This window comes from Microtus ochrogaster, linkage group LG1 (genome assembly GCF_000317375.1).
Source record: "Microtus ochrogaster isolate Prairie Vole_2 linkage group LG1, MicOch1.0, whole genome shotgun sequence".
In the NCBI taxonomy this organism is placed as follows: domain Eukaryota; kingdom Metazoa; phylum Chordata; class Mammalia; order Rodentia; family Cricetidae; genus Microtus; species Microtus ochrogaster.
Genome location: NC_022027.1, coordinates 54132064 through 54150727, shown reverse-complemented (window position 1 = coordinate 54150727; position 18664 = coordinate 54132064). Strand labels below are relative to the sequence as shown.

Sequence of the window (18664 nt, the reverse complement as noted above, 5' to 3'; positions counted from 1 at the left end):
TACAGGCAGAAAAAACTTGGCTTTGTATTCTGTGACTAATCCAGAGCAGGAAGCCTTGCACACACAATAGAAACACTGCCATCTGTAACATGCCTTAGCCTCATGTCTGAGCTGAAGCGCGTTGTTACCTGTGATGTTACCTGTGAGAGGGCATGTGGAATGAATTCCCTGTCTGCTGTGTTCCAGAACCAAGGCTATGATGAAGCCAGCTACCTGCTGTAACTCCTCAGATTCGTTACATTTGGTTCTAAACTAATGTTTTAGTCCTTGCACACTCAAAGACTGATTAATACTGCAAAAATTTTAAAGACCCTTGCATCCACTTTAGAGGGCTGTGGCTTAGCATATGTGAGGAGCTGGTTTCAATCCTAACCCTGCCTCACACTCCTTCTGGCAGGACCTCCCCTCTGTGACTGACTGCACTCAACTATTGGCCAAAAGAAACCTTCCCTTCCTTCCTTCTTCACATTGTCTTTGGGAGGTATTGTGTCACACAAATATGAACAGTACATCATGCAGATGTGTTAGCTCTGGAGTGGGGAAGAGCACCTGGTCAAAAATCAGCACTCAGTGACCCTCCTCAGCTCTAAGGTCTGTCTTCTCTGGTCCAAAGTGGATCTGTCAATAACTGAATAGCTGAATGTCTTAGTTAAGGTTTCTATTGCCATGAAGAGACACCACCACCACAGTGACTCTTACAAAGAAAACATTTATTTGAGAGGCTGGCCTTCAGTTTCAGAGGTTCAGTCCATTATGATCATGACAGGGACATGGCAGCTGACTGTCCTGGAGCTGAGAGAGCTAAATCTTACAGGCGACAGGAAGTCAACTGACTGGGTAGTATCCTAAGCATAGGAAACCTCAAATTCCACCCCCACAGTGGCACACTTCCTTCCACAAGGTCACGCCTCCTAATAGTGTCACTCCTTTTCAGGGTCATTTTCTTTCAAGCCACCACACTGATTTTTCAGATTCTGGCTTCACTTAAAACGGTAAAATTACCTGACAGCCTCAGACGGTGATTTCTCCATGACAACATGACCACAAAAGATGATGGCAGCTGCTATCTTCAGACAGTCTACATCTTCCTAATTCCCAAGTCCTGTGAGCTCTTTCATGCTTCCCTGACACGAAGGCCAGTGCCGGCTACCAGTCATCATAGCCCCCCACCCCCTGTGTGTGTGTGTGTGTTCTTCCTTCTGACCCTCTGCATGAGTTCACACGACCTCCCAGCCCCTCAAGAGCAATTGCATTTGTGAACATGAGCCCAGAGTAGCCTGGGGTGGGAGATGACAGGACTCTCACCAGAAACTAGGTAGCAGTGATGGAGCATTGCAAGACACATTTGCCCTTCATTGTTTCTATAACACAACCCAGACCTTAGCACGACTGACACCATAGTGGAAGTACCATTCAGGCCTTAGAACCCAGGATGTAAGCAGCAGCAACTTGCCAAAATGAGAACAAAGACCTAACCCATCCAAGTCCGTAGTCCTGGGAAGGTCCCTGAATGTACTAACCTTGCCTTTGACTTCTGCAGTTCCACTTTTGCCCGGCTGTTCTTACTAACTGAAGTATAACTTCCTAAGATGTGGTTCTGCACTTAAAAGCTTGCCCTGAGAAAGGCTTGGGACTCCACTCAGACCCCACACACACCGTGGAGTCACCGGCCGGGTAACCAAGACTTTCTATTTGTTTAAACTCTGTCCCAGTAGTCTTCTCTGCTGCCTACCCCGCATTTCCAAGTCTCAGCCGAGACGAGAAGAGACTGTAGCTACCGAAAGTTGATTTTGTTTCCTGGGGAAAAGAAATTGGGATCTTTTTAGAAATCTTTCTCTGCATCATTCCTTCATAAGAGTTTGTAGAGCTGTGAATGACATTCACATAGCAGAGTTCCACAGGAACACACGTGTGACTCAGTTTCTCCCACCAGAAGTTTCACTTGCCAATTGATACCACAGCAAACTGTGTTTTCAAAGACCTTTTTAATGTGGAATTTTTACATATTATTATTGTGGACGTTTGTATATTTGCATGGTTGTTTTGCGTGTGTGTGTGTGTATACGTACTTGTGCAATGGCATGAGGGTGGATCTCGGAGGACAATTTTGTGGGAACTGTCCCCTCTATCCACCCCAACCTGAGCTGAGTTCCAGAGAGTTCTCGGGTTGCCTGTCTTGTGAAGGAAGTGCCTTCGGCAGCTGGACTATTTTACCAGCCTAAACTTTCTATTTCTAAAGTCTGAGACATATTTCATTTAATTGCTGATGCTTCTTAGTCAAAAAGGCAGGGGTGAGTGGGAGAAGAGCAGGCATTTTAAAATAAACCTGAGATGGATAAGGTCCTCAAATGTCATCAGGCAGGAGTTGGAGTACACTTGGGGAAAATGTTCCAAAAGCCCCTTAGGGAATAAAGATGAAAATAAACTTCTGGAAAACACTAGAATACCCAATACACCATAAACCATTCATTTGGTCTCCTTGCCAATAGCCATCTAGTGCCAGTACATATGCCACCAAGTAGCTTCCCTAACATTTGCAGGGAAGCCATGTGTGCTAGACCAACAAAATCTCTCTATACACCCTAGCTCTCTCAGGCCTAAAAACCCACGCTCACCGGAGCCAGTTTCTGCTGCAAGCAGCCTTCTGCTATTTAAAACAATGTGCTATGGGAACCAACACTGCAGCTAAGAAAACACCAGACGGACTTGGAGGAGGGAAGCGTTTGGCTAATAACAGCATAATGACCTCACCCATGAGAAGGCTGTAACCGTCTGTCTTCGTGGGTTTAACACGCCCTGCTAACCACATGCACAGAGACAGTGAAATTCGGCAGCATCTCCCTTGAACCAACGGTTGAAACACCGGATGTGTTCATAAATGAGGCTAGATAGGTAAGTCTATCCCATAAAGTCAGAGCAAGGGAAAAGTTATGGAGCTCATATGGCCTGTGTTGCCAGCACACAGCTAACACCCCCTCCCAAACTCGATGAGGTTCTGTCTCAGAAGAGACCGCGTGGTGCTCCCTGGATTGTGTGAGCAGCTGCAACTGCAGAGCCTGGCCAAAAGGATGTATTTCATCTCATCTTCCTGAAAGCTGTGTTCCTCACAGAGTGCACCAGGCATTCGTGTAAAAAGAGGAGGCGTTCTATATCCTATTACCTCTGTGACAGAGTCCAGCAAGGTTTGGCCTCCTGATTGGTGGCCATCGTCGTTTTCATGACTTATTATAATGACATATCAGGCAGAGCTCGATGGGAATACCATCCCTTCCCTTCTCAGTTGCCTAGGGCTGGAAATCATCACCATCCACATTTGCCGGAAGGAGGCGTCTAGGCACAGGGACGTTGTGTAAGCTGCCTAAGGTCACAGAGGTCAGGAGCATCAGAAGAAGGATGCTAAGTTAGCTGTGCTTCATCATTTGCTACTAAATGTCTTCCAGAAAAAAACAATGACTATGGCATGCCCTTGAGGACGCTGAGTGTGTGATTCAACTAGGGAGCTGGTACACCTTCTTCCTGGCCGTAGCCAATGGCCTCTTTGATGTCCTTCCTTATAGGGCAGTCACCGGGACTGAAGGACAAGAAAGTGGCTGACATTGTACTTCAACTCCAAATAGCCTTCAAGGTAGCATTGCCCAGGTTCTAAATCAAGGTGCTGGGAATCCATGCTTTTGCATAAGTCTCTGGGCTGCACTGATATAAGCTGGTTTGACAGAGAATGTTCTGGACCAAATGTCACCAAAACTTTCAGATAGAAATGGTTTCTTGCTATTGTAATCGAGGAGTTCAGTGAAAACAAACGGAAACAGAACTTGGTAAAAATCCACTCACACACTGGTGCAAAATATCATCAGGAAAGCAGCTGTGGACTTTGACGCACCTGAGAATGACCTTAAGCCATTCCATGAAGGGAAATCTGCGTTAAATTTTACGTTTTCCTCAGCTTTTAGCCCTCCACCTCAAGTCACGCTCAACCATCATGTTCTGTAGGCCCTTAGAGGTGTCTTGTGGTTTCTCGCTGCACTCACTCTGGGGATCATGAGTCTGGTACCCCTCGGGCTACCTACCAACAGGCATCACCCCCACCTGACAAGTCCCACAGTGCTTTCCAGACAGCACCAGTTCCAATGGACACCGTTTCCTTCACTGTCCACTGGCAGCCTCCTCAGGAACTCTGCCTCCACCGTGTTCTGCCACTGCCAGTCAGTGATCCCTCCACCAGCACTGACACCATGTCCTCCCACCCACAGATGGACCTTGTTAAAGCTCAGAACGGAGCTTCAATGCTAAAATGGCTCCAAGAGCTCTGGAGTGGCCCGCATGCAGATGTTGGCTATGTTTCTGCTACACTCGGTCATGTGTAAACCAACACCGGGTCCCACATGTCCGAAAGTCCTCGAGAGATTCCATTAAAACAGCTGTCCTGTTTATGTGGAGAATCCTTCTTTCAAGGATGCAGGGAGCCAGTCCTCCGAGAGTTAGGGCTGGGTCATGTGTAGGAGAATTAAACAACCAGTTACTCTAGCAATGACCTTAAGGGGCTAATTGTGTCTGTTTAGCTTCCTGCTCATTTACAAGGAACCTTTCCAAGGAATTCTTGCCTCCTCCTAAACGACCATCCCAGTCAACTTTCAGACCAGTCCAAGTTCATGCAGTAATGTGCTAACACAAGGCACAAACTGACCCAAAAGTAGAGATTCAAATCTAGCTGCAAATACAACTAACAGTTGGAATTTTGCTAAATGCTAAACTGAAAAATAAAAACTGAGCCATAACTGATAATTCCTTCACAGCTGTGGACTTCAGCCTTGTCACCACCCTCCCGGGAATATCGTAGGAAACAAGAAAGTGAGCTTACTATTCGAAAGGCCTGCTGGCTGGCACGGCAGCTTGTGTGTTTATATAAGATGGTTGACCTTCTTTGTCAGTTTGGCCAGATTTATAATCACCATGGAAACACACTTCTGAGCATGGCTGTGGGAGTGTTTCCAGAAAAGTCGAATGAGAAAGGAAGATTCACCATGAATATGTGAGGCACCATCTCAGGGGTTGGGAGCTAAGAGCCAGTCCCTCCCACACACTATAGACACAATGTGTCTAGTCACTTCATGTTCCCGTCACATGTCTCCCCACCATGATGGACCATACCCTTCAAACCTGAGCCAAAATAGACCTTCCTTCCCTCCCTTCTCCAGCTTCTTGCCAGGAACTTGGTTACAAGAGCAAGAGCAGGGACTAACGCAAGGGTGTTATAAATCATTTACTTTCTTATTTAGAGCAGCCAGGTTTCAAGTTAGATTTTCAGCCCATCGTGTAGTAGGTTAAGCTGTGTCCTCAAAACATGTGTTCAGGCCCCAGTTCCTGGGCTTGCGAATGTGGCCCGATATGGAAATAAAATTTTGTAGATATTGTCAAACTAAGATGGGGTTTTACTAGATTAGGGTAAACCCTAAATTCAGAGGCTGGCATCCTCTGAAAAGGTGAGGAAAACAGGGACAGGGAGATGGCTCAAGAGTTCAAACCACTTCCTGCTCTTTCAGAGGTGCAAGGCGCTCATTCTTGGGCAGCTGACAGTGACCTGTAACTTCAGCTTCAGGGGGCCTGACAACCTCTTCTGGCTTCCACGGACACTGCACAAATGTGGCATACACTCACATAGACATACCCTCATACATATAAATAAAAGTAAATATTTTTAATCAAAAAGACACAGAGATTTAGAGGAGACCCAGAGGGAACAGGCCATGTGGAGACAGAATTGGCACCGCTGCAAAACAAGGCTTGCAGAAGACCACTGGGAGCCACCAGAAAGGAAGGGATAGCAGAAGATTCCATGAAACCTTTGGGAGGAACACAGCTTTGAAATTTTTACATTTAGCCTCCAGGATTTATAACAAAACAAAAGTAGCTTCTTATGTTTTGAAGCCGGGCAAATTTATGGTGATGTTACTCAAGCTAAATTGACTTTGGTATTGACAATAGCAGATTATCTTAGGTACTTTTCTGCCTCTGTGATAAACACCATGACCAAGGGAACTTATCAAAGGAATGGATCATCTGGGGCTCCCAGTTAAAGAGTCCAGCACCATCATGGCTGGGAGCATGGCATTAGGCAGCAGGCACAGCATTGGAGCAGCAGCTGAGAGCTGACATACCCTTCCTCAAACACAAAGCAGAGAGCACAGTAGGAATGCAGAGCATTTTGAAACCTGAAAGCCAGCCCCCAGAGACACACCTCTTCCACCAAGGCCATACTTCTTAATCCTTCCCAAACAGTTTCACCCAATACCAGGCTCCAAGTATTCAAATATGTGACTAAGGGAACCATTATCATTCACATCGCCACAGGAGCTACCAACATAAATTTCAAAAGATATTAGAGTGGCTTTGGGTAATTGCAATGGTTGGAAGAATTTTGAAACATAAGAAAAGCATAGAAGACCTTGAAGGATTATTTAAAAAAATACAAATGAATGAAAATGAGGACATGACCACCCCTAGGTAGGATTGAGAAGGCTTTTATTATAGATATGAGACAGAGAACAGTCAGGCGATGTGAGATCCCCCTCTGTATGCTGTGAATACCACTGGTTAATAAAGGATTGCTTTGGACCTATAGCAGGGTAGAACTTAGCTAGGTGGGGAAAACTAAGCTGAATGCTGGAAGAAAGAAGGCAGAGTAAGGAGAAGCCCTGGAGCTGCTGCTGGAGACAGATAATATAGTTTCTGTATGATTATTTTGGGACTGAGCAGCCAGGAACCAACAAGCGGCCCTCCTTACCATAGTCAAAGACATCTGGAAGAGTCCAGACTGAACACGGCCAACAGAATAGATGGACCACGAGAGGAATGAGAGTAGGGGAGAAAGAAAAAGGTAGTGAAGAGAGAGAGAAGAGAAGGTAAGAGAGGAGACCAGAAGTCAAGAGCACCAAGAGAACCTAAGGAACTATAGCTGAAATAGCTGGAGTTATATAGTAAGGAGAAGCTGGTGAAAGGAAAGTTCAGGGGCTGGAGAGGCTGGGGGTGGGGGTAGGGTGAGAAGTGCTCAGAGAAGTCAGGATTTTAGCAGGAACATTCTGCTGAGAGCCAGGTGGCCAGGGTCTGCTGTGATATGTTAAGTAGGCCCCTCAGTTAACCATTTGTCCTGAACTTCTTTGAGACCTAACAATGGACCTTAAAGAGTCTACCAAGGGCTCAAAACAGAAAGAATTAGAGCCCTAGGAAAATCTGTCCTCTTAATTATCTTGGCTACATTGTGTTATGACCCAAATGTTTACAGAAATATCAGTGTGCTTCTGAGGAGAGCTAAGAAAGAAAAGCATGATGTTATTGAACCCTGGAGGAAAAGCCAGGCTTGCTAGAAGGCATCAGAAATCTGCATTATGTTCTACTGCTGGGTAGAAAGCAGGGCTTCTAAGTGATAAACCTCACTATTTAACTGAGGATATTTCCAAACAAGGCGTGGGAAGTGTGGCCTGATTTCCATTTGCTGTTTATAGTGAGAAGTGAGAGGGAAGATATAAACAGAGCAAAAACCGTTAAGCAACTTGGTGATTTGGAAAAGTCTCAGCAAAATACTAGAGATTCGAGAGAACGGGGCAGATGCAGGGCAACAGCACTTCACAGTGGAGACAGAGTACTGACCTTGGCCAGGGAACCTAGACAACCTCTCTCTCCAGCAGAAATCAGAAGTCCAGATGGGTGCATCCTATGATGTGGGAGTGATTTCTTATTAATAAAGAAACTGCCTAGACCCATTTGATAGGCCAACCCTTAGGTAGGCGGAGAAAACAGAACAGAATGCTGGGAGAAAGAAGCTGAGTCAAGGAGTCACCATGATTCTCCCACTCCAGACAGACGCAGGTTAAGATCTTCTCTGGTAAGCCACCTCGTGGGCTACAGTAGATTATTAGAAATGGGTTTAGAGGCCGAAACTAATGGACCAGGCAGTGTTTAAAAGAATACAGTGTCCGTGTAATTATTTCGGGGGCATAAGCTAGCCGTGTGGGCGGCCGGGTGCCAGGGGACACAGCCCCGCAGCTCCGAAATTTCAACAATCCTAGACACAGCTTGTAAGGGACTTACTTGGGCCCCATGAATCCCACACAAAGAATCAACAAGCTCTTAAGACTGTGACATCAGCAGATACACTGGCCTGGAAAGAAAGGGACAGACATAAGACAAAAAGAAGGCTATGGGGCCTCCAAGGTTCCTTATAGCTGCCAACATGTCTGATGTCAAGGAAAAGGGAAGTGACTTCCGCTGAGATCAGTTTGTCCCCTCCCAAAATCTCTGTGTTCAGACACCTCAGAATTCAACTCTATGAGGAGTTAGGATCGTTAGTAAGTAAGGTAAAATTCCTAATCCAAAGTGGCTGCTCTCCTTAAAGGAAGATTAGAACACTGACACGTAGAACAAAGACCATGTGAGAACTGAAGAACAGGGCAGATTTCCACAAACCAAGAAGGGGCTTTACCTAGACCAATACCTGGATCTCAAGAGTTCTAGAACTATGACAAAAATAAGTTTGTTGTTTTAAGATAGCTGGGCAGCCATGTTTGTTATGGTAGTCCTGGCAGCTTCAAAGGTGGCGTAGGGTGCTGGGACCTCTGTAGGCCCAGGGAGCATAAGATGTCTTTGTGGTCCAGAGGCCAGAGCACAGAGCCGTCGAAGACCATCTGGCCGAGGAGCAGCACTTGGTCCTGCTGAGCTTTGAACTTGCTTGGGACAGATGATCCTTTTGTTCCTCCCATTCTCCCTCTCAGAATAAGGATGCCTCCTTATTTTATCATATTTTGGAAAGCAGGTAATATCTTTTGTTCAGGAATAAATCTTCCATACCCCTAGTCTAAATGTCTCAGACGGGGAGGGTTGGAGGTTTTTGAATTGGTAATATTTCTGTGAGATGAGAGATTTGGAATTGATAGCAAATGGACTGAGTGTTTAAAATATATTAAAGAGCCTGGAGAGGTGTCTCCGTGGTTACGAGCAGCTGTCCAGTTCCCAGCCTCACACAGTGTCTCGCAGCCATCTGTAACTCCAGTTCCAGGGAATCCAATGCCCCCTTCTGACTTCGGTGAACACCAGGCATGTGTGTGTTCCACAAACACATGTGCAGGAAGCATAACACTCATACACATAAAATAAAATAAATAATTCTTAAAATGAGATTAAAATGAAACATATTAAGGATATTGAAGTGGCAGGAATGTGCCATGGCAAGTGGGAAAGAGGTGAATTGGGGGGGGGGGCAGAAGGCAGACTGTGCTTAAATTGTAACCCCCCCCCCAAATGTGTGCTCCAACCTCTGACTCTGGAACCTATTAGTAAGACCTTACTTGAGAATGGGTCTTCACAAATGGAGTCTGGGTAAAATTAGTCATTACTAAATTATGACAAACTCACTCTAATGACTTGCATCCATACAGGAGAAAGACACCCACAGAGACCGGGGAAGAACTGAGGACTATGCCTATTCAATGATGACACATTTTATGAATATTCTTTCTGATTTGTGGTTTGTAAAATTTACAGATCCAGAAACCATGATTATGGAATGAAACCCTTTGCTGAAATGTGCTCTTCAATCTTTCCCCTAAAATAGGGTTTTAGCCCCCCTCAAAGACCAGAGTGGGGCAAGAGGTGGGAAGTGAATACCCAGCTTCACCCTGACAGTTGAACAGAATACTAGATGTTGGCCTGTGTCAAGGTCTTTTGGCCAATGTTGACATCCTGGTGACATGGCATATGCGGTCCTAAAGCCTACTCTGTCAAAGTTCTGACGCTTCCTATAGAGATTGGGCATGTTTTCTGTGTCTGGCTTCCGGCTCCATCTGTGAGGTGGGCATTGTTGTAGGTTCATTGTCCTCTGCTTGGAAAACTGTAAACCGTTTTAGTAATGACAGTGTCAGAAACAATGAAAGCTTGGCTGTCTGCCAGTGAACATTCCCAAAACAAAGCCGTACTTTAAAGACATCGTGGACTCCACACCCTTTTCAATTGTTTTCAGTCATTTTTCCTTCGACCTCAATTGTAAGAGTTTGTATATATTACAGTGTTCTGAATTTCTTATAACTGAACAGTAGATCTTTCCAGTCATAAAACTGAGTCAAATCCCTCAAGTTTTATAAGCTAAAATAGCTCTCTTCATATACAAATTACACTTAAAGCATAATTCCAGTTTGCCTTAAACAATCTGTCCATAAGGAAATTCATTTTATCATTTTTCCAAAATATGTCAAATTTAGAATTAGAAAAAAAATTGAGTTGGTCAAAAGTTTTTTAATGCTCTCTAGCTAAAACTTTCTCTTTATTTTCATTGGATTAATCCCATTGCCTATAACTGATCTCATAAAGATACCTTAAACAAATGGGAGATGCTAATTCAAATAAGTTAATATTTGAAGTGTCAGAGAAAATTCTTTAACCAACAAAGTCAAATCCTCAGGAGTGCTTTTCATATAGCCTGAATGGTCTCACCTCCCAGGTCCCTCAGGACACTATTGCAAAATGGTGCCAGGGCTGTCTACACTGCTAAGACCAGAGAGATGTGAACAGAAAGGGGAAGAAACAGAGACTAACACAGCCACCCCTTCTCCTTCCTCTGCGGAGCTGCTCACACTCCAGGCCTGGGCTGAGGAAAAAGATCCCATTGTCTAGGCACCAGGGCGTCATATCCTTAAGCCTTCCATTAGGAGCAATAATCCTGATCCGGGACACGTGAGCCCCTTCCCAGCTGTGCGGGCTCTCGGGCAAACTGCCGGACTTCCTCTGCTCCCAGACTTCCTCACTGCAAAACAGAGATAAGTTTTGTTACCTTTCTCTCTCAGTGTTCTGAAAATAAATAAGGCAAATGTTTCTGGGGTCCTTGGAGAGAACTGGCTGAGGCTTCTGCTAACATTGTAGCTAAGAGCTTTGTTTGTTTGCTTTGCTTTGGTTTTTATGAGTCTGTTTTCCTGATGACTCTGTCATGCATCCAGAAATCCCAAGTTCAGTTACAACTCCTCATCTAACTTTAATAAAGAAGCACAGCATCCAAAGCATTTGTCTGGACACCTAGAGACTAGAGCAGCACCCCCACCTGCAGGGGATGCCGCAGTTGCTTTCTCTGTTGACTAACACAGGTGTGAAGCCGGGAATCCCTCTTCACTGGTTACCGTTGGAGGCCCTGGAGAAAGCACAAGCCTTCCCAAGCTTTGTGTTGTCTGATGTAAACCAGAACAGTGAACGCTTGTTGAGTGTCCACTACATGGGAGTGGGTTTGTGTCGTTTATTTGCATTAAATTATTTAAACTCGGAACAATTACCTGATCCTATGATCTGCATCTGTAGCCTCATCTTATGGATAAGGAAGCTGAAGCATAGAGATGTCATGACCCCATTCCCAGGTCTACACAGTTAGGGTGAGAGGAAGCCGAGCTGCAAACCCAAGCTCCCTGGACTTCAAGCCTATTGGTATATCCATTATGCTGAAGTACCTTTCAACAGGAACCTAGCGAGACCTCCAAAGACGTGTCAGAATCAAGAGGCTTGAAGCATAGAAAGCCATTAGCATAGGGCCAGACCTACAATAAATGTGCAATAGATATAGACAAAATAACTGAAATAGACACATAAATAAAGAACCAGGACACAGGACCAGGCCTTCTGGTGTATTATTACCTTAACCCTCGGAGGCAGAGGCAGACAAATCTCTGTGAGTTCCCGATTAGCCAGGGCTCCATAGTGAGACCCTGTCTCAACAAATAAACACCACAATGCAAAGTCCAAAGTAAGCACAGCTAAGGTCTATTTCCCAGGAAGACCTCTTCTTGTCCACCTAGCTTTATTTACCATTGTGGACTTACAGGAGGTGATGGCTGGGGACAAGCACGCAACCTAAATTTCCAGAGCTGCTTGCACAGCATTAAGTAGCGGGAACGCTTGGCTATTAACATTCAGGCTGCGTCTAGGAGGACAGTTTCCAATCGAGCGTATAAAAAATGCATCTGCTACAAGAGTCCTCTTCTCCTTCAACCCCGACTGACTTCCCAGTCACCCTGGGAATAAACAACTGTGGGGAGTCTCTTTGCAGCCTCTTAAAGTCGCACCCCACCCCCACCCCAAGGGACCCCAATCATAGGATCTCACAGATCGTTTGAAAAAAAGAAAAAAAAATGCAAGAAGAGCCAAGAGCTTACGTTCTGGCCAAGTTATGAGCCTATGAGAACAAGAGCATAGGGGAGGGCTGTTCGCTCCGTGCGTGCAGCAGAATTAGCTCTCTCCCTCTGGGTCTGCTCTGCCTGCAAAGCTCAGCAGCACCGAGGGAGAGAGATCCAGGAATCTGCAACAAAAACGATGACAGCCTGAAATAGCCCCTGGTGCCAACCTCCAAATTCTCATCTGTCACTTCAGACCCTGACTGGCTGGCGGGGCAGCAGAATTTCAACTCCAATAAACCTGAATGTGCTCTAGGCAAAGAAGCCAAGCTCTCAGGAGGAAGGGGGTTGAAAGAGTTCCTCTTGGGCAGCTGTCAGACTTTTACTTCCTGCTGTGTGCACAGAGGGGATTCAACATCTGCTGAAGCCACCAAGGCACTGGATCCAGCCACTTCTCCGCAGGTAAATGTTAATGAATTCCCTATGCATGTGTTAGACTGACTTCTGTTATCTGAAAGGGCTGGTTAATGATTTTGATTAAATCATTCAAAGCCATTTACTTATTTTAAAAATCCATTTTGAGTAATTTATAAAGTTAAAAAGAGAATTTTACTTTTCGTAGTCATTTTTCTTTGCCTCCTACAAAATTAATAAACTAATAAACTATAGTTTTAGTGATGACCACACCAGAAATAAATACTTCAAATCAAACAATATGCATGTTTCTTATGTTTAAACTATCTGCAGTTATCCATCATCGCGGTGTACTTAACGGCAATGTGGGACTGGAAAGCTTTGTTTTTTGGAGAGTTAGGAACTCTCTCTGATAGCATATTCTGCTTCTGCTACTTTTAAGTTATCCCTTTCCTGGTCTCTCTCTCTCTCTCTCTCTCTCTCTCTCTCTCTCTCTCTCTCAACAGTTTAGCAGGTTTTTCTCGACTCCTGTTCTCATTAGTTAAGATGTCCACAAGGGGACAGGAAATTTGCCCCACTCCTGATAGTGTCTTCGTTAGGCAAACAGATGCAGAAGGAGCATGAAAAGCTAAGAGCAGCCGTGCAGTCTCTCCTATCTGGCTCTTCTCAGACGCAGCATTTTCCTGGGAGCCCCGCTTGCTCATTCCTCCAGGTCCAGATCTCCATGCTGGAGAGAGCTGCGCACTGCTTTTGTCTGCAGAGCAATACAGTTGACAAGGTGCCCCAAGAAGTCCTGCTACAGTCTCATGAGCACTGCCTTTGTCTGCAAAGAGGTTCAGTATGTCACTTTGACATTGTATCTGCCACTTCTCTGGAGCAGGCCCTGACCTCTCGGATTAGAAATGACCCCACAGTCCGCACTCCCCCACCCCCCAAAAAATTTATTCTCTCCTTTCTCATGGATACCAGGGTTTTTTTTTTAAGTCCAAAGCTTTCTCAGCTAAATCTTTATTATATAAGACCACATAGATGTGATTTATATGCACATTATCACACTAAAAAAGGTTTTCTTTGTTTTTCTTCAACACCCCCTTCTTAGAGAACATTTAAATTTAGGATTATCTAGTGAAGTCTAGCAAGGTAGAACTATCTATTTCATCTTCTTGTCATCCAATCAACTAACGCTACTTCCTACATCCGGGAAAAGAATATGTGTGTTGTTCAAAGATCGTGCCCCTCTCCCCTTGATTCACAGCTTTTGGACAGTCATCGAGTGGTTAGAGTATTGGGGGCTGTCTTCAGTTTAATCTCCGGCAGGCATTATGGTGCAGGTCTATAGCAAAAACAAGAAACAGCCATGACAGAAAGAGGCGTGTCAGAAGCATCTGGGCAACTCCAGATGTGGCCTCTCTCACTCCCTCTTGATTGTTATGTTTTCCCAGCTGACTTGCAACCATGCATGAACATGTCTGCTTTGGTTAAGCTTTAGCATGATGTCCAGATATACATTGAGGACATTTTTCCCTGTCAAGCATGACAAAAACAACTGATCACAAAGCTTGAGGCATGTTGGAGTTTCTTATTATCCTGGAACAATCTTCAGGGGGTAAACCAGGAGAACCTCTTACAGATCTCATAGAATGCCTTCTGTCCCAGCTGCATTTGTACCTGATTCCCACCTAGCCACAGCCTGCTTCTTTGTCCTGGACATCAAGGGTTATACAAAACTCTGACTCTGGAAGAGACTGGCCGCTTCAAAGATAGCCAATAAAATTAACATGAGAAAGACACTGGCCTCTGGTTTCATAAGTGATGATCACATAACTCTGACTTATATAAAACCATATAGACATGGTTCTATGTGCACATTGTCACACTAAATAGCTCATGGACCCTAGACAAGTGACTTTACCTTTTTTGTGCTATAGAACTCTTAGTGATGTCATCGGGATCATAAAAACAGCATTAGATAGTGCTGAGATATGATGTGAGAATTAAGTGGAAAAAATCTATGCCTGGTATATATTAAATAATCATAGCAACTATGAAAGGATTGGTCTAGTTTTTCCTTCACTGCATAAACTCTGGAAAAGGAAGGAACTCTAGGCTTTCCCTCGTACTTATGCACTACGCTCTAGCAAGTCCTCAGACTCAAGCTAAAATCCCCAAGTCAGCATGGCAGAGTGGACAGGCTTGGGCTGCCCCTGAGCTGCAACCTCAGCTCCCCCTCACAAGCTGTGTGGACTTGGCCAGTCACTTCCCATCTCCACGCCTCAGCTGTCCATCTCTTAGGCAAATAATCCCCAGAGGTGAGGTTGTTGCAAGGGTCAAATGAGATATTTATGAAACACAAGTGTGTATGGTACCAGCTACAACACTAAACTCCCCAGAAACGCTCCAATTGCCACAAGAAATCTCATGCCCCAAGCTGTCTATTATGATGTTGGAATGAGGCTTCTAGTGGCATTAGAAATGAATAAGGAAATATTCTTTCAGTTATCTTTTCTTTATTCGAAGAAACGTAGAGGAAACCATTTTCAGGGCCTCAACACAGGTGCTTAGGTGCTTGTTCCTGAGTCTCCATGCTCCCTTGGTTGGCAGCTTCTGAAAGGGCCAAGTCAAATGGGAGGGGCCGCTTTTCAGGCCAGCTCTTCCGGAGGCAGAGAGGAGCCATGCCGCACTGCGGCCAGCTCTGGTTTAGGGATCTGCTTGGACAAGGGGGAGGCCCCAACACTTTTCCTTTCAGACCTTTCTGGAAGGCAAGAATAGAGGTTTTTGACTTGCTCTGGGGGTGTGTTTTCCTCTCTGTTGACATCCAAACAAAAAGGCTTTTTTGGTGCTGGTTGTTGTGTTTTTTGTAAACTTCTCCCCTATTTTCCTAGCACTGAGATGTCAGCTGCTTTTTCTGGCTATGTAAAGTAGGAGCTGCCTGTTGTCATAGTGATGAAAGGGTACAGAGAGAGTCCCAAGTCATGACCAGCTCTGTGAAACAGCTCTTGTTAGTCTTAAAATCTTTCAGTGGAGATAAGGTGTACAGTTCTGGCTCATTTCTTGCCTATTATGCAACCAACTTATGTGCAGCAGTAGCTAAATGTTTCCTTTAAAGATTCAGTGAAAAGAAGGTATTAAGAAAGCAACTAAAGCAGCAGCCATCTCCTGTGGGGTGCAAGGGGGAAAACCGGGGAGAGAAAGGAGAAATAAAAGTCACCCTACCCAATGGCACACACTGCAGTTGTTACTCAGCATCAAGCCTGTGTTAAAACCAGCAGCTAAACTCAAAGGCCCTGGCTTCCCCTGTTTTTCAAAGGAGGAACCAATCGTTGTAAGATGAACTGAGGCGATGGATGAGAGCTTAGCAAGGATTGGTTTTATTGTCCTTTTCATGATGAGGTCTAACGCTGACAGAGATGGCCCTTTAGAACTTTGAGTCTCCCAGAGAGAAAATTGTAATAATAGCCTCAGAAAAAAAAAATTGCTTACTTGACCGGTAAATTTGTAAAGGAAAAAGAAAGGGAATAATTATCAGTTTAGGGGTTGGTATTTATTTATTTATTTATTTATTTATTTATTTATTTATTCATTATGTTTTGAAGAATATAAAAGTCTTTTCTTGTCTTAGTACTAGGACAAAAGGTATAAGCCATTTCATCTTCCCGGAGATGTTAGGTTTCCTAATATCTTAGGTCAGACAATTACCTAAAGAATGCTATTTTTACCTGATGCCTCAAACTACTGATGCATTCAGTGTTGCTTATCCTGTGAAATGTCCGGGGGTTGGGATGGGGGAGCAAGAAGATGAGCTGGAGCGAGGCTGTGCTCCTCAGGGCCTGTGTGTACTGAAACAGTCATTAATCAAGCCATCCCAGGAATGGAAATTGCATATGCAAGCATGAGGTGGCCTTGAGGACAAAGCCATCTTCATCTTTCTAATGGTTCTGGCCAACCCGAATGTGCAAATGGACAATGTGTGATAATGTGTACTGCAGATCTCTAACCTATTATTCACGTGCCAATTTTAAATACCATTTCATCTTAGTCCATTTTGTGTGTTTTATCATCTCATGTTTCCTGCCTTGTGTGGAGAATCTCCACGTGTGTCTTTAACATCCGTGTCTGTGTGGACTGGGTCTGCTCTGTCATTGCCTGACAGCAAGCATCCTGCATCCTGCAGACTGTGATTCACCTTTGCAAACCTGCTGACGCTGCAAATGCAGCTCCGGGCGCAAGTTCTCACCCCACGGTGATGCCATCCAGATTTTAATTACTTAGTGTTCCGCCTCTCCCAGTGCTCTTTAGCGGGCTTATAGAAAACCACTTAAATCTGTAAGTGAAGCTCTAGAATTGTGTAGTTTCCACACTTGCAATAATGAAGTCATGCCCTAAGAATAGTGATTAAATCTTCTTTATCTCTTCCCTCACCTGTTTGGTCAAGGTTGGTTTCCCAGGAATGAAAACGGGCCGTGCTTGAGGCTGCTTCGTATTGGTTTCCTTAATAGTACTCTTTTTTGCTCGAAATGAAGTCATTCAGACCAGGGGCTCTCATGAGAGAGAACGCAGAGGCACCAAATACAATGAATCAGTATTTTTATACAGCATGAAAAAATTCACCCTATCTCTGAACACATGTTGCTTGCAATTGTATACTGAGATATATGTTGCACGGTTAAAGCGTGTTTGTTCTAAGAGAATTTGATGGAGCTTGACCTCCACTCAAGGTCAAAAATGACTTCTCCCTGCTCCAACCCTCCCCTCCTCCCTCATCTGAAGGCTAAAAATAGGGTTGTGTGTGGCAGGGTGGTTGGGAGGAATAAATGTGAGCAGGAAGGATCATAGCCTATATGATGAACAAGCAATCAACTGATCTGGGAAAGAAGAGCGAAGGAGACTTGAATCTAAATTCCCCCCACAAAGCACTTCACCGCTATATTTGGGGACTCTGTTTGATTCAGGTTGCATGTGCATCTCAATATCTCTGTGGATTTCTGGTCAGATCCAAAGACCCAGTGACCATGAGCCTCGTCTACCCCAAATGAAGAACCACATGGGAGTCTGTGGTCTGGGAAAGTCTGAGAATAGCCCTGGACAGGCGCACCTTGATGTCAGCTGGTGGCTCAGCAGAAAACTCAAAATAGAAAGGTTTTGTTTGCGTTCTTTCGGTGACTTTAATGCCAAGCTCTAGATCTCCTCCTGGAGACTCATTAATACTTTAAAAGCCCAAAAGCACAGTGTTAACTCTAGATCAGGTAGCAGACGCATTGGGCAGGTGAAGTATGACGAAAGCCTTTGCTCTCGGAAAGCAAAGCCTGTGACTCTCACGCAAGACCAGGAGAGCACTGTTCGAGCCTGACTAGGAAGTGCCTGTAATAGTCATCTCCTTTGCACCTTCTCAGAAAGGAAATTCTCCATAGCTGCCCTAACTTCTAAAAATAGTGGCCTACAGGCTTCCTCTGACACAAACAACCTCAACGGAGGATACCTGGCCTTATTTGGAAGTGTGGATGTACATGTTCCAGGAAATAAAACACTAGCAAGAAGGAGAAAGCAGGGAGACTAGTGGAGGCAGGAGTCTCCCTTTTAGGGTCTCTGGTAGGTCCTTCTCAGGTCCCTTATCTTAAACAAAGATGAGCAGATCAAATGGTTGTCAGCCTTCAAGATGAGCCGCTGAAGCCGGTCTCCTTGGTCAGGAAGAAAGGGGCTTAGCTGCTGGATGACTCAAAGGCACAATGAGGTTAATTCAGGAAGGAGGCAAAACTACCAGCACTTCCATCCCCACTTAGCGTGATGAATCTCTCAGAGGTATGGGTGACTGTAGAGGCGCCCTGGCTTTTAAAGTGGAGAAGAGAGAGGGACAGTAAGGTAAGGGTACTCACAGGGGACATGTGGGTTAGTCTAAGCAGGTTTAAGTGGTGAGGCAGTCTAGAACTTAAGAAATTTAACTTAATTTCAATGTATATATGTTCCTAATTAATATGATGACTTAATTATGTTATAAAAGCTATATAAACTAGAAAGAAATCAATATAAAAGTCTCCCCTGCCCTATGCTTACTATAAATCTCTACAAAATGTTGCAGAAACTGAAACGGAAGCCATTGCAACCAAAAAAGGACACAC

The 18664-nt window shown here is 44.7% G+C and overlaps 1 protein-coding gene and 1 long non-coding RNA gene across 2 annotated transcripts in view; one reads left to right on the top strand and one right to left on the bottom strand.

The window, feature by feature from the left end:
* Positions 1-10204: 10204 nt before the first annotated feature.
* Positions 10205-11697, bottom strand: LOC113457504. Its single transcript, XR_003378059.1, has 3 exons — positions 11662-11697; positions 11478-11564; positions 10205-10789 (listed from the first exon to the last, which is right to left on the bottom strand). It is a non-coding gene; the product is annotated as an uncharacterized LOC113457504 (long non-coding RNA).
* A 465-nt stretch (positions 11698-12162) lies between these two features.
* The window catches only part of Sparcl1 (SPARC like 1), a 30968-nt gene continuing 24466 nt past the window's right edge, over positions 12163-18664 (top strand). Inside the window, exon 1 of the mRNA XM_005359586.3 lies at positions 12163-12599. The gene's annotated coding sequence lies outside the window, so the exon portion shown is untranslated. The remainder of the gene's footprint in view (positions 12600-18664) is intronic.